The 12,753-nt window shown below is 66.5% G+C and overlaps 1 protein-coding gene across 1 annotated transcript in view; it reads left to right on the top strand.

Annotated features, from left to right (window-relative positions):
* The window catches only part of NOTCH1 (notch receptor 1), a 46,885-nt gene that overhangs the window by 6,788 nt on the left and 27,344 nt on the right, over positions 1–12,753 (top strand). The window lies entirely within an intron of this gene.

Raw genomic sequence — 12,753 nt, 5'->3', positions numbered from 1 at the left:
GCTGAGAGATGAAGAGGCTGGGAAAGGGGGTGGGGATCTGAGGCCAGCTTGCATCAGCTTTTGCCTTCATGTATGGGCATATCCAGAACTTTTCAGACTCTTTCCAGAGGCTTTAATGAGTGGCTGGCTTCGGGGCATCACGACTGTGGGTCAGGATGTGTTTGACGGTCCTGAAGCTCCCAGCGGGGCTGTCTCTGGTGGGCCCCACCTCATGCCCCGCCGCAGGCAATCTAGCAGATACAGAGCCAGCTGGCTCTGGTTTGCTGTGCCCCCTGAGACTCGTGTCTCCTTTCTGGGCCCCAAGTTCCTCCTCTGTATGTGAGGGTGTGGGGTTAGGTGGCCCCTGGAGCTCCCTTCCAACTGCATCCCAGCAGGACCCTGGGATGGGCCTGTAGATGCCCGGATGGTGGCAGTGGGCAGCAGCGTGGTGGGAGAGAGGTGGAGAGGTGGAGTGGAGAGGTGCCCAGGAGTCAGACCTGGCTGTGCAGCAGGGCAGCTTCTGCCGGTCTGGGGCCAGCTCTGGGCTCTGGTGTCCTTAACCGCCTGGCCCGCTGGGCTGGGGACACACCCACTAGAGAGGGAGCAGTGATTGACAGGTACTGCAGAGGAGGGGCTGGCAGGCAGAGGAAGGCCCTTTGCCAGAGTGGCTTCTGTTGGCTTCTCCCCTGGCATCTCCTTTCTCGAGGCCTTGCCACCCTCCCCGACTCTGCTCGTTGAGAACCCAGGAAGCTGACGACTAGACTGGGGGGGGATCGATATTTGCTTTTTGGTGGTCAGTTTGCACATATCCTAAGTTTTATGATTTTAGCCGTTTAAAGTGTACATTCAGTGGCATTTAGTACATTCACAAGGTTGTGGAACCGTCGCCTCTACCTAGTTCCAGAGCTTTTTCATCACCCGGAACAAAATCCCATACCCATTAAACAGGCACTCCCCTTTCTCCTCCCCGCCAGCCCCTGGCGAGCACTCATCTACTGTCTGTCTCTGGCGTTCCCTGTCCTGGACGTTTCACACGCGTGGAATCATGCCTCTCCTCTCTCTTACCCGGCTTCTTTCACTCAGTGCGCATGTCTGTGCCTCGCTCCTCTGGGCGCTGGACTTGACCTGCCTGAGACTGTCAGGGATTGGCTGGCGGTGGCACCAGCTTCCTAGTCCTTATGCGGTCTTGGACAGAAGTCCAGAGGAGGTGGGTGTTGGGGGTGGTAGATGTGTGGAAGGCTTCCTGGAGGAGTTGGTGCTCATTTCTGTGCCTGTGTGGCCGTCCGCCTGGCAGCCACGGAGCCCCCTCGAGTGGGGCCTGGCACATATTGGGTGTATTCGTTAGCATGGCCCAGCGTGCCCGCGGTCCCAGCCTGCTCAGGGCTCCACGTCAGCTTGCGGCCTCGGCTCCTGCCCCTGGGCCTTGGCCGGCACCGGCCGAGCGCCAACGGGCCCAGAGGAGGGGCACACGGGGCTCCAGGGCCAGCGCCCCACCTGCCCGGCGTCAGGAATGCGAGGGGAAAGCGGACTTTTATTGAGCACTTACTAGGTGCCGGGGCTGGGTCTGGGCGGGCAAGGCAGACACAGGCCCGGCCTGTGCAGGAGAAGGGGGCTCGTTGTTTCAGAGCCAGACTTCAGGGCAGACGCCTTCACCGCCTGCGGTGCGAGGCCGGTGCTGTGGGCACCCCTCGCCCGGGTGCCCCAGGCCTGCCGCGACCTTGGAGTGAGTCCACCGTGGAGGCAGCGGGCAGAGGGGCTGGGACAGGTCAGCAGGCAGTGCAGCCGCAGGCAGGAGGAGCAGCTAGGGGCAGCGGTGGGCGGTAAGGCTTTGGACGTGTTGGGGAGCAAGGCTGAGACCCTCGGCCCCTGCCCACGTCATCTGCCCGCTTCCCGGCCTTTCCCTGGGGTGGGAGCACATCCTTTCCTGGACCCTCAGGGTCAGCTCAGAGTTACTGGGTGTACCCCTGGCAGGAGGCACTCAGCCTTGTGTGAGAGGAGAGAAGGCCAGGGGCCTGGCCCTTCGCTCTGAGCCACAGATGGGTCCCCTACAAGTGGCCCTCGGGGCTCAGGGAGGCTCCGTGTTTCCTACAGGGCACCAGAGGGGCCCGCGGGCCCTTGAGAAAGTGGCCCGCCTACGGTGTTAGCATCTGGATACCTGCTCGGCCCCAGTGGGGAGGGTCGAGCTGGTCCCCGCATCACAGGTGGGGGTAGCTCTCTGTGCAACTCTGGGACGCATGGAACTACGGGAACAGAACCCCTTCCCAGGGTTTCACCACTGAGTGGTCCCTTCTTGCTGAGGGTCTCCTCCCCACCCGCACCCTCTGCCCCTGCGATGGAAGCATTCTGGGAAAGGGGGCCCTCGACCTCACCGTCCACTCCCCAGGGCTTGGGGGCAGGGGTCATCATCCTGTCGTCCACACTTTGGAGTGTATTAGGTTAAGCATTGCCTGCTCCCCGCTCCCTTCCTGACACCAAGCTGTTGCCTTGAGTGGGCACCCATCAGGTGGGGTGTGGACACCTCCAGAGGGTCCGGCCTCTCCTGCGGCTCAGGCCTCCCGGGGCCCCCTGCCACGTGCTGCACTGTGGCGCCCTGGGCTCTCCCGGGCTGGGGCTGGGGGCCGTCTTTGGCGGTCTGACCTGGAGCCTCTCTCCGCCTGAGCGATGGCGGCAGCCCTCTGGGGCCCTCACGGTTTCCTGGAAGGAGTGCCCGGGGTCCTGGCTCCCAGCGGGCCTTGATGGGGGCGGCCTCACCTCCAACGCCTACACGGCGGTTCCCAAACCTGCGAGTGGCTCGGGCAGGCCCCCAGCCCCCGCCAGCCTCGATCTGGGAGTCCTCGTGGGGCAGGTGCCAGGCCTAAACGCTGCTCCAGAACCTGCACTCACAGAGCTCACCCCCACCCCCACGGCTGCCCGGAGACAGGTGGGCGCCGGGTGGGAGCCGCTCTCACCGGCAGTAGGCCAGGCCCAGGGCCAGCTCTGTTGTCGGGATTTTCGCCAAAGAAACGGCCGCGTTGCGACCCTGCCGCACGCAGTCTGGCCTGGCTCCGTGAGTGTGGGAGCCTCGTCCCCGCCTGTCCCTCCTGCTCCGTCTGTCACCGGGCTGGGTGTCAGTCGTGTGTCTCTGAAGGGCTTGAATTGGTTGCTCTTCTCAGCTGGGTAAACGGTCCCTTGTTCCTCTGTTGACACTGTGATTTGCTGAACAAACTCTCGCCGCACAGGTGGCACGAAAGGCCAGCCTCACCCAGCCCAGCCGAGGCCTCGTGCAGGCAGGTCCCGCGTCGTCACATGGGCCTTAGTGTGAGGGCGGTGGGCCTGGGAGAGGGGCTGAGGGTCTGAGACACGCTGGATGGGGGACAGGCAGCTGGAGGCTGGGAAGAGCCCCGGCTCTGGGCCTGGTGCCAAGGTGCCGCTCGGGCCCAGGGCCGTCCCCTTCTCCGGGGATCCCTCCCGGCCTCCCGCCTCCTTCACCCCACGATCGTGGGCCAGCACGCGTCACAGCCGAGCGGCGGCCCCTCTGCCGGGCCCCGGGGAGGCCCCCTGCCCCGTTTCAGCATCGGCCAGCCGATGCTGGGCCCCAGAAGCTGCCGGGAGGTTGCGGCGCTGCCCTGGACCCTGGCCGCCCCGGCAGATCGTCGAGGGCCCGCGGGGGGACGCGTGTGCGAGGAGGTGGGCGGCAGCCTCTGGGAAGATCTGTCAGCACCCCAGCAGCAGGGCCTGGGGCACGGGGACCTGCCTCCCACCATTTCCTCTCTGTTTCGGTTGTTGATAAGCGGAAACTGCACAGTTACTGGAAATGAGAGGTTTGGGGGAGAAGCCAGAGTTTTGAGTGTGTGTGTTTTTCCCTGAGAGCTTTTCAGTAAGAGCGATGCTGAGCTAAAGGCCGGGCTAAGGCGGGGACAGGCGGGGGCCTGGCCACACTTCCGCCCCTTGGGGCCTCCGTCTCCCGTCCGTCCAGAGGGCTGGGGGAGGTGACTACCTCTGGGCCTTCTGGGTCAGCCGAGGGTCTCATTACCCCGCTCCCCAGGCTGGGACCGGCTCCTAGGGGGCGGCCCCACAGGGCGGGGCTCCCCTCACTTCCTCCTCTGGGGTCAGGATGAGGGTGGCACCAGGCCTGTCTGGTTGAGAGCCAGACGGGGGAGGCCGGGCAGGGCTGTGTGTCCCGGCATCCACCATGGCAGGGGCCCAGACCATGGTGGCGTCCTCCCGGGTGGTCCAGGGTCCAGGGCCGGCACAGCATAGGCCCTCGGCAGGTATGTGGCGTGCGCGCCTGGTTGGGGGCTGGAGCCGTGGGCACGGAGCAGGAAGTGGAGGCAGGTGGGCAGATGCAGGTTTCGGGAAGGCCCGGCTTGCAGGACACAGGGAGGCTTGGTCTGAGCCGGTTGCCCGGCGCTGGGCTTCCCCCGTTCCAGCACGCTGCTCCCGCCCGGCCGCGCTGGGATGGTGCGGCCATCCACAGCACGGCCTGTGCTGGGCTGTGTGACCTTGGGCTGCTCACTCACCTCTCTGAGCTCCCCTATGAGAAGTATCACAGATCGGTCCCACGTGGTGGTCCCGTGGATTGACCCCGATGGGACGTGTCGGCTTAGCTTTACTCCACACTGGAGCTTGTTCCTAATACTCCAAGGCCTCGTCCAGAAAGCTCTCCCAGAGACCAGCCGAGCTCAGGATTTGGGCGAGGTCACGCAAGGGCAGAAGGTCATGCCCCACCCAAGAACCTACTGCTTTCCCCACAGGGAAGAGACCCCCAGATGGCCCTAGACCCACACCAACTGGCCCAGGATGCCCGGGTGGCCCCAGGGTGTGACAGTGCAGGCCTGTCCCACGAAGGCCTGGGTGCAGCTGGCAGGATTCTGTCTCCTGGTGTTTGCTGTGCCCCCCGGTGCCTTGGGGACTGTGCTGGGCCTGGGGTGAGAGCAAGGGCTATAAGTGGATGGCCAGAGGTACCATGGGCCCGTGTGCAAGCCTGGGGGGGCACGAGGTCCTGCGGGGGCACGGGAGCCTGGTGGTCTGCCTTGGGTGGGGTGGGTGGCGGTGGGCAGGTGGCCTGCCTGAGCTGGGAGAAGGGTCCAGAGAGAGGGGCGCTGGTGGTGGGCCCTGGGATCCCCCGGAAGCCTGCGCCCTGTGCTGTGGCTTAGTCAGGGGCCGGCTCTCCTTTGGCCTGGCCTGGGGATGGCTGGCTGTGGCCTCCGTCCCCTCCGTCCCCAGAGCCAGACAAGACAGGAAGGAAGGCCACGCAGGCACTGTGGGTGAGGGTGGTGACAGGTGTCCGGCACTGGTGGGACCCTCCTGCTGCCCGGAAGGGGTGCGGGGAAGCCGGGGCCCAGAGCAGTCCCACCCACCGGCTGGGAGCTCCCCAATTCCCAGGCATCTCACCCAGACACCACCCCCCGAATCTGGGGTTTTGAGTTTCAGCTGATTTGTGGGGTTGTAAGAATGCATTGTCTGCTCCGGCCCTCCCGGTCTGGGGAGAGCAGGCGACGGTCAGGCAAGAAATCCAGGCTGCTAGGGGCAGGGGGCGGGGGACAGCTGGGGTGCAGGGGACCCACACATTCCTTCTCTACCCAGGGAGCGCCTTCTGGCCCTTTAACTGCCTCTAGGGGGACGGCCGTGCTCTGACTGCGCCCTGGTGGCCGGCATCGGGCCACCATTGGGGGCAGGAGAGGTTAAGAGCTGCATTCAAATCCAGGTGGTGCCGTGGGCATAACCTGGCTGAGCCCTGGTTTTCTCATCTGTAAAATGGGCCCAGTGTGTCCTTGCAGGACCGTTGCAAGAGTAAGACGAGATACAGCTGGCAGAGTCCAAGTAGGTCCGGGGGTTGGGGAGGGGCGTCCACAGTTTCTTCATTCTGGGACCCATGTCACGGGGTCCTTGGTGTCCTCCCCCTGCATTCTTGACCAGACTCTGGACACAAGCGGGGCTGCCCCCAGCGTCTGCCCTGGTCAGCGGGAGAGGACAGGGGCGCCGCCGGGCCACCCTTCCTTCTTCCCGAACCCCCGGGATGGCATCTGCTCCTGAGAGCAGAGGCGGGGAGTTGCAGAATGGTTTCTGGCTTTGGTGCGGAGCTCGGTCTGCGGTCGCGGACTGCATTGATCGAGTTTTGGATTAAGCCCGCCCCGTGGCACCAGGCTGCGCGCGCATCCATCCCTTCACTGCGTCCGAGCGTCTGGGGACGCAGGTCTGGCTCCGTCCTGCTTGGGAGCAGAGGCCCCGGCAGCTGTGGGGACCCCTGGCGGTAGGGGTCAGCAGGCTCGTCCACGTGGGTCTCGGGGGGCCGTTGGGGTGAGCCCAGGGAAGGACGCCCGTTCCAGCCTTTCTCCAGCTTCAGGCTCCATCTTTTGGGGGTGGTTGGTAAATTCCCCCAGCAGAGTGGGGGCGTGGGGGGGGCAGCAGGCTCTTCTCACACGCCCAACAGCCCCCAGGGGCTCTCTCGGGACAGCCCGTTCCCAGGACACCCTGGCCCCGTTGGCTGTGCCTTTTGCAGTGTTGCAGTGTCCGGGGGATGGGGGTGGGCTGGCCAAGCAGCGGCCGTCCCTGCCCCATGGGTGGGTCTGGGTTGCCTCTGCCCGCTGCAGCTAGGCCATCTCCGGGAAGCCGCTTGACCTCTGCACCGGCCCTTCCGTCCCTTCAGACGGGCAAGCCACTTCCCACGTCAAGGGTGGGGCAGCTCTGAGCGCCGCGGGGGGCCGTGAGCCGCGGGTGGGCATTGTTTTCCCTGCAGTGGGAAAGGTGGCTTCCCGGGAGGACGGCTTCCGTCCCACACACAAAGGGTTTCCCCGTGCTCCGGCACTTCCTATTTCCAGCATATTTTAAACCATCCAAAGATGCAACTTGGGAGAAAGATTCAAGACAAAGAGCGGAGAGTGCTGGGAGCAGCTGCTGGGGCCGAGCGGCTCCACATCCCACCCCGCCGGGGACCAGGTTGCCTCCTCTGCCCGCTGCTGCCATTCTGGGCTGAGGATCACTGTTGTTCGGGGTTGGGGTCTGTCTGCATCAGACCTGGCTGGTCCCTTTCCAGGGTCCCCCGTCCCTCTGCAGCCTTGACTGCCCTTTTCCTCCTTCCTGAGGCCCTGGGAGCCAGGGCAGGGACCCCCACCCCACGCGGCTCTGAGCTGCCCCAGCCCGGCGGCTGCACAGGCTGGAGGGAGACCACAGCTCAGCCAGGTGCTGGCCGGCCCCCTGCAGTCACTTCCTGGGGCAGTGGGGCGGCAGGTCGGGCAAGGGGGCAGCAGTCCCACACTGTAGCCTCCAGACCCATGGAGGACCGACCACGCTCCGGGCTGACCCAGGCACACCCCCACCTGACCCATGCCCTGGGTGGGTGGGTACCCCCTGAAGCAGAAAGTGGCAGAGATGAGGGGAGTGCAGAGGGCCGTCTTCCAGGTGCCCCTCGGGCACAGCAGCGTCACAGCGGGGACCCAGCCTGTCCCTCAGACAGGTATCTGGACAAAGGATCCTGCAGGCTTGAAAGAAACCTGGGGACTTGGCCTGCCGTGGCTCTTCGTCCTGGGGGCTTTGGGGAGGTGAGGACAAGGGGCCGTCGGAGGCACCGGGCGCCCTCTCACCCTGGCGCTCATGTCTCCCTGGGGGGCTCTGTTCCCCAGAGCTGAGCTGTCCTGGCTGTTCCCAGTGAGGAAGGACCCCAGGACCCTGGGTGGGCGCAGTGGGGGGGCGGCCAGCAGATGTCACCGAGCGCGCGCCCACACCTGCCGTGAGCACATCATCCATTAGCAGCTGGTGCCTCCTGGAAGGTGTGACCCCTCAACTGGGATCTGGGGGGCCTTGGACTGGCCTCTGCCCAGAGGAGCCCAGGACCGCCCCCCCACGCCTTGGCCAAGAACACAGTTGGGCTCCTTGACCCCGCCCCCTCTGGGGGAGGAGCTGGGGACCCAGAGTCTGGCGCCCCCTGTCCTGCTCTCTCCTGGCCTCAGTCTCCCTGTTCAGTCTGCAGGTGGCCCCAGTCGCCTGGGCTGGGACAGGGGTCTCAGAACCGCCTGGCCAAGCTGCCCAGGGGTGGGCGGGCGTGCCTGCCTGGCGGCGGGCCTCAGTGTTCTTTGTTCAGCACCAGGGACCACCTCTGGGGAGGAGCGCGGGTACCAAGGTGAGCCAGCCATGCTCCCTGGCCCCCGTCATCAGGGGCCCTGGTGACACTGTGTGTTGGAGGGTCCTGGGCGGAAAGCCTGTGAGAGGAGGCTGTGCTGGTGTGGGGAAAGGGCTTTCTCACCGGAACCCGCTGCAGGCGGAGCTGGGCCAAGCTTTGCGGTGGGAGGGGCCTTTGGCTGTAGGACCCCCAACTTGGGGGCGGGACCCCAGGCCCTGACTCGGCCTCCCTGGGAGCAGGCGGCTTGGTGGCCCCCAGCTTGGGGGCGGGTGTTTGGGAAGGGTAACCCCCCCCACCCACCCGCTTTGTTGCTTGTGAGTAACCATGCTGCGCTCCGCGGCCAGAGGAGACTTTGGACTTCAGAGGTGGCGGGAAGATGGGCTGGAACGGACGCTGGTGGAGGGGCTGTCCCAGGGGCGGGCGGGGGGAGTCTGCCTTCCCTGCTACTCCGGGGCCAGGTGGAGCCAGGTGAGAACAGGACGGCTGCAGTCAGCCGGGGGCTGCTTCCCCCTGGGGCTCGGGACGCAGGCTGCCTGGGGTGGGGGGGGGGGGGCCGGCCAGGGCCCAGGGACCTGCAGAGCTGCCCCTTTCTGGGTTGGGTGGCGCGGCCCCTGCCCACCTTTGGGGTGCAGGCTCCGGGCCCTGCAGATGTGGCCTCCGGCCGGGGTTACAAGCTCGTCCTGCACGTCCTGGCCCCCAGGCAGCGTGGGGTGGGGCGGGGCCCTCTGTGCCTGGGGAGCCCTTGTGTCCCTCACGGCTTTCCTTAAACAGGCACACCTCCCCTGGTGCAGCAAACATGTTCCCAGGGACACATCGGTGAATTGCGTGCAGATCAAATCCAGCGGCGCTGGCTAGAGCGAGAGTCTCCTCTGCCCACGTGGCCAGGTTGCCTCTGCGTGGGGCCTTCTATGAGCCCACGCAGTCCCCTCGACCCCCTCCCCGCACAGGAAGGCGGGGCACACCGCAGAGCCGGGGCTGGCAGAGCGGGAGGAGGCCCCTCTCGCCCCCCAAAGTCCCTTTGACCGAACTGTGTCTCACCCATCCATTGGGGGAGCCCCCAGGACGCCCCTCCCTGGGGCACCTCTGTCCCTCCTGCAGAAGGAAGGAGGGCAGCAGCACATCACGGATCCCCTGGCCCCCCACTCCACCGCTCCCGGCCAGGGTGCAGGGCCCGTGCTCACCCCTGGCTCTGCCCCACTGGACCGTAAACTCCTTGAGGGCAGAACTGAGTAAATCCCTCCTCAGTACTGAGTCCCTCCCCCTTGGAACTGAGGGGAGGAGGGAGCTGTCATCTGTCCCCTGGGGGCAGCAGATGGCCTGCTTAACTTAGAAAGGAAAACAGCACAATTTAGAATTAGTCCCGGGTGAAAGGGTGAAAGGTCGAGGCAACATCTGCCTCCGGATGCTTCTTTCTGGGGTTGCATTTCTATGCAGCAGCGCTGGGGGGGTGTGGCAGGGAGGGCCGAGCGGCACGGTGGAAACTTTGAGGCGGGAACAAAGCCCCAGGCAGGGCGGGCCGCAGCCATTAGGTGCTCCTCCTCGGGGGGGGGGGGGGGGGGCGGCCCTTCTCCTGGGGCCTTCAGCCCCACCTGTCACTCACCTGCCGCTGGCCAGGGTGGGCCAGGACAGGTCGCCCCGCCCAGGCGGCCAGGCCGTGTGTGGCTGGGAGAGGAGGCCAGTGGAGGAGCAGGTGCTGGGGTGACCTCCCTCAGGAGGGGAGCAAGGAACGGGGAGCCATCATGGGCCCCGGGATTCCAGGGGCTGGGCCGCGTGGTGGGTGGGGTGGTTCTCGTCCAGCCTTCAGTAGGCTCGTGCCTCCCATCTTGGGTTCTCCACACGGTCCCCGACGGCCCCTGGCCTGGAATCGCGTGGCAGGTACTGGGTGTGACTTCCCTCTTCAAGCCCGGGCACGCGTCCCCGCCGGGCACTTACACTGACCTGCCAGGACAGGTGTCGAGGACAGAATGGCCGTGAGGGGCTCGCTCACGGGTGCTGCTGGCCCTGGCCACGTCTGAGCAGCCTCACGGGCCCTCCGCCTTCTTAGGGAAGGGCGGGTGCCGTGGGTGCCTCCCCAGGAAGCCCAGCACTACTGCCAGGGTAGGAGAGAGGTGCAGACAGGTCCAGGGGACAGAGGGGGCATGGCTGGAGGCTGGCCAGAGCAGGGACAGAACTCGGGGGTGGGAGGCGCTGGGGAGTGGCCTCCGGGACTGGCTGAAAGCTGCTCCGCCGCCCCCCACCCGCCCAGGCCCAGGCCCAGGCCCAGGCCCTGCCCGCCTGGCTCAGGGCTTCCTCCCTCCCAGCTGAGGCTCCTGGCCAGACCCTGGTCGTACCTCACACCCCACGAAGCACCTGCCTCGGCACTCCCACCCCCGGAGGCTGCCCCTCCCTCTGGCCCTGCCCATCCCCTGGCTGGGGTGCTGGTGGACGGCGGCCAGGCCCAGGCCCAGCCCCGGAGCCGGCCCGGATGGGCAGCGTGCCTTCACGGCAGGGTCCACCAGGCCTGGGCGGGAGTGGGGAGGACAATGGACCCCCTCAGCTGCCGCCTTCCCCCACAGAGGGGCCTCCCTGGCCCCTGCCCCGCCCACTGGGGTTGGCGGCCGCCGCGCCCGGGCCGGCAGCAGCTGCTGCCCGCGTACCCAGCCACAGGCACACCTGCTCCCCAGCCGCCCTTTGTCCGTGCTGCCGACGCCTGATTTACTGGGTGCGTTTTCCCTCTTGCCGGCCCAGCGTGATACAGCCTCGTTGGCCGGGACGCTCCCGGTCCAGGCGGATTCTCCCACAGTCGTCCACGTGAGGCTCCCATTCAGGATGGGACGGAGGGGGGTTGGTTCAGGGGCACACCGCCCCATGGCTGGAGGGTCTAGGGTTGTGCGTCCGAGTGGGCCCTTCTGGTCCACTTGGGAGCACGGCTGAGCAGGGGGCTGCTCTAGTGGCTGCAGGCCTCCCACCCGCCACCCCCGGGACCAACGGTGGAGGCCTAGCCTACAAGAAGGACGGCGACGGGCAGCCTTGTGTGGATTCCCCTCGAAGCCGTGGGGCAGGCCCGCCTCATCTTGCCCATGCGGGTGGGCTTCCCTCCCCTTGGAGCTGGTGGGATGGGGGCAGGGCCCAGAGGCGAGAGGGAGGCGTGGACAGGACTGGCTCCCATCCCGCTTTGATGACCAAGCACCCTCTGTCCAGCACCCACCGCCTGCCTGCTCCGTCAGTAGCTGGGGAAGAAAAAAGAGCCTTTTCTCCAAGTGGGAGCCGCGGCCAGCTCCTGCCTGACAATGGAGGGCATTGAGAGGTGGCGGAGGTGCTGCCTCTTGGGTCTCCCCCCTCCCACCCCCAGGGCTCTGGGCTCCCAGTGCCACTCGGGCCGGGACCAGGCGGCCTGTAACTGGATCCACGCACAGTGGGGGTCACACCGCCTTCCCCAGGCTCCGGGGTGTGGCCTTGCAGGAGCCAAGGTGCCAGGGCGCCAGCGGCACGGGGGCCGCGTGCTGGGGTCTGTGCCCCTCGCGAGGGGCCAGCCAGCCCCCACTCCCTGAGCGGGCTGGCTCAGGCCTGAGTTACCTCCCCTGGACCCCTCCCAGAGGGCAGCTGGTTTTCTTTAAGCCAGTTGGTTTGGGACTTTTGGCTTCTGGCAACAGATGGTGGGCCGGAGTGGCCATTTTGCGTCCTCCCCGCCTGCCCTACCCAAGCCCCAGCCCCAGATAAAAGGCTTCAGGGAGATAGATGCCTCCCAGGCCACGGGGCCGGGGGGCAGCCCAGCTGCTGAGAAACGCAGACCCCGGCCCCCCCACACTGCCACCGCCAACACTGGCGAAGGGCCTCTCCAGGGGCCGCCCCTCCCCTTCTTCCCTGTGCAGCTTTGATTTTAGCCCCCAGGGCAGGCAGGAGGGGAGGGGGTGGGGGGCTGGCATTTGTTGGGGGCAGGGGTTCTGGTGGGCTCTGGGAGGTGGGATGGTCCGGGCTCAGGAGGGCCCTCTCTTCATCCAGGGGACCCCAGGCTCCTGGCAGCGCCCCCTGCTGCCCCGCCAGGTAGGAGGAGGCCCCGCCCACAGGGCCCAGAGCTGTGGGCCCAGCGTTGGGGCCGCCTTCTCAGGCTGCTGCAGGCTGGGGGCCAGGCCAGGAGCGTTCCACCTCAGAGACTTTGCCGCTGGGAAGAGTGATGCCTGGCTGGTCCCAGAGCTTTTCCTGAGATTTTTCCTCGAGTGCAAGGCCGCGAGGTGACCTCGCGGGGGCAGTTTATGGCCCAGCCCCCAGAAGCCGAGGCGACAGGTGGCTAAGGGGGGCCCTGGGGTGGGGATGGCAGGCGCTGAGCCCTTCCCTGCAGGGAACGCGTGGCACCAGGCCTGGGGGCAGGGGAGGCAGGTCGCCGCCCTCCTGGCTCACCTGCTCCAGTCGCAGCCTGGGCAGTGAGTACCTGGGTGAGTGTGCCGGCCTGCCAGAGCGGCGGTCCTCCTGGACCCCGGCTTCTCCAGCTGGGCAGCGGGTGTTTCTGCTCCTGGCTGACGTCGTGTGGACATCTGTCGTGAAGCCTTGACCGCACAACGGAAAAGCCGTGTCTGGGTGCCACGTGTGGGTGGGGATGGGTGCCGACCAGCACGGTCCCCAGCGCATCAGACCCCTGACAAAGAACTCCACGTTGCGAAGAAAATGGGAAGCCAGGCCACGTCGTGTTGGCAGTCCTT

Source organism: Balaenoptera ricei, chromosome 6, assembly GCF_028023285.1.
Source record: "Balaenoptera ricei isolate mBalRic1 chromosome 6, mBalRic1.hap2, whole genome shotgun sequence".
NCBI lineage: Eukaryota > Metazoa > Chordata > Mammalia > Artiodactyla > Balaenopteridae > Balaenoptera > Balaenoptera ricei.
Note: the sequence above shows the minus strand (reverse complement) of the source record. Positions and strands in the feature narration are given on the sequence as shown.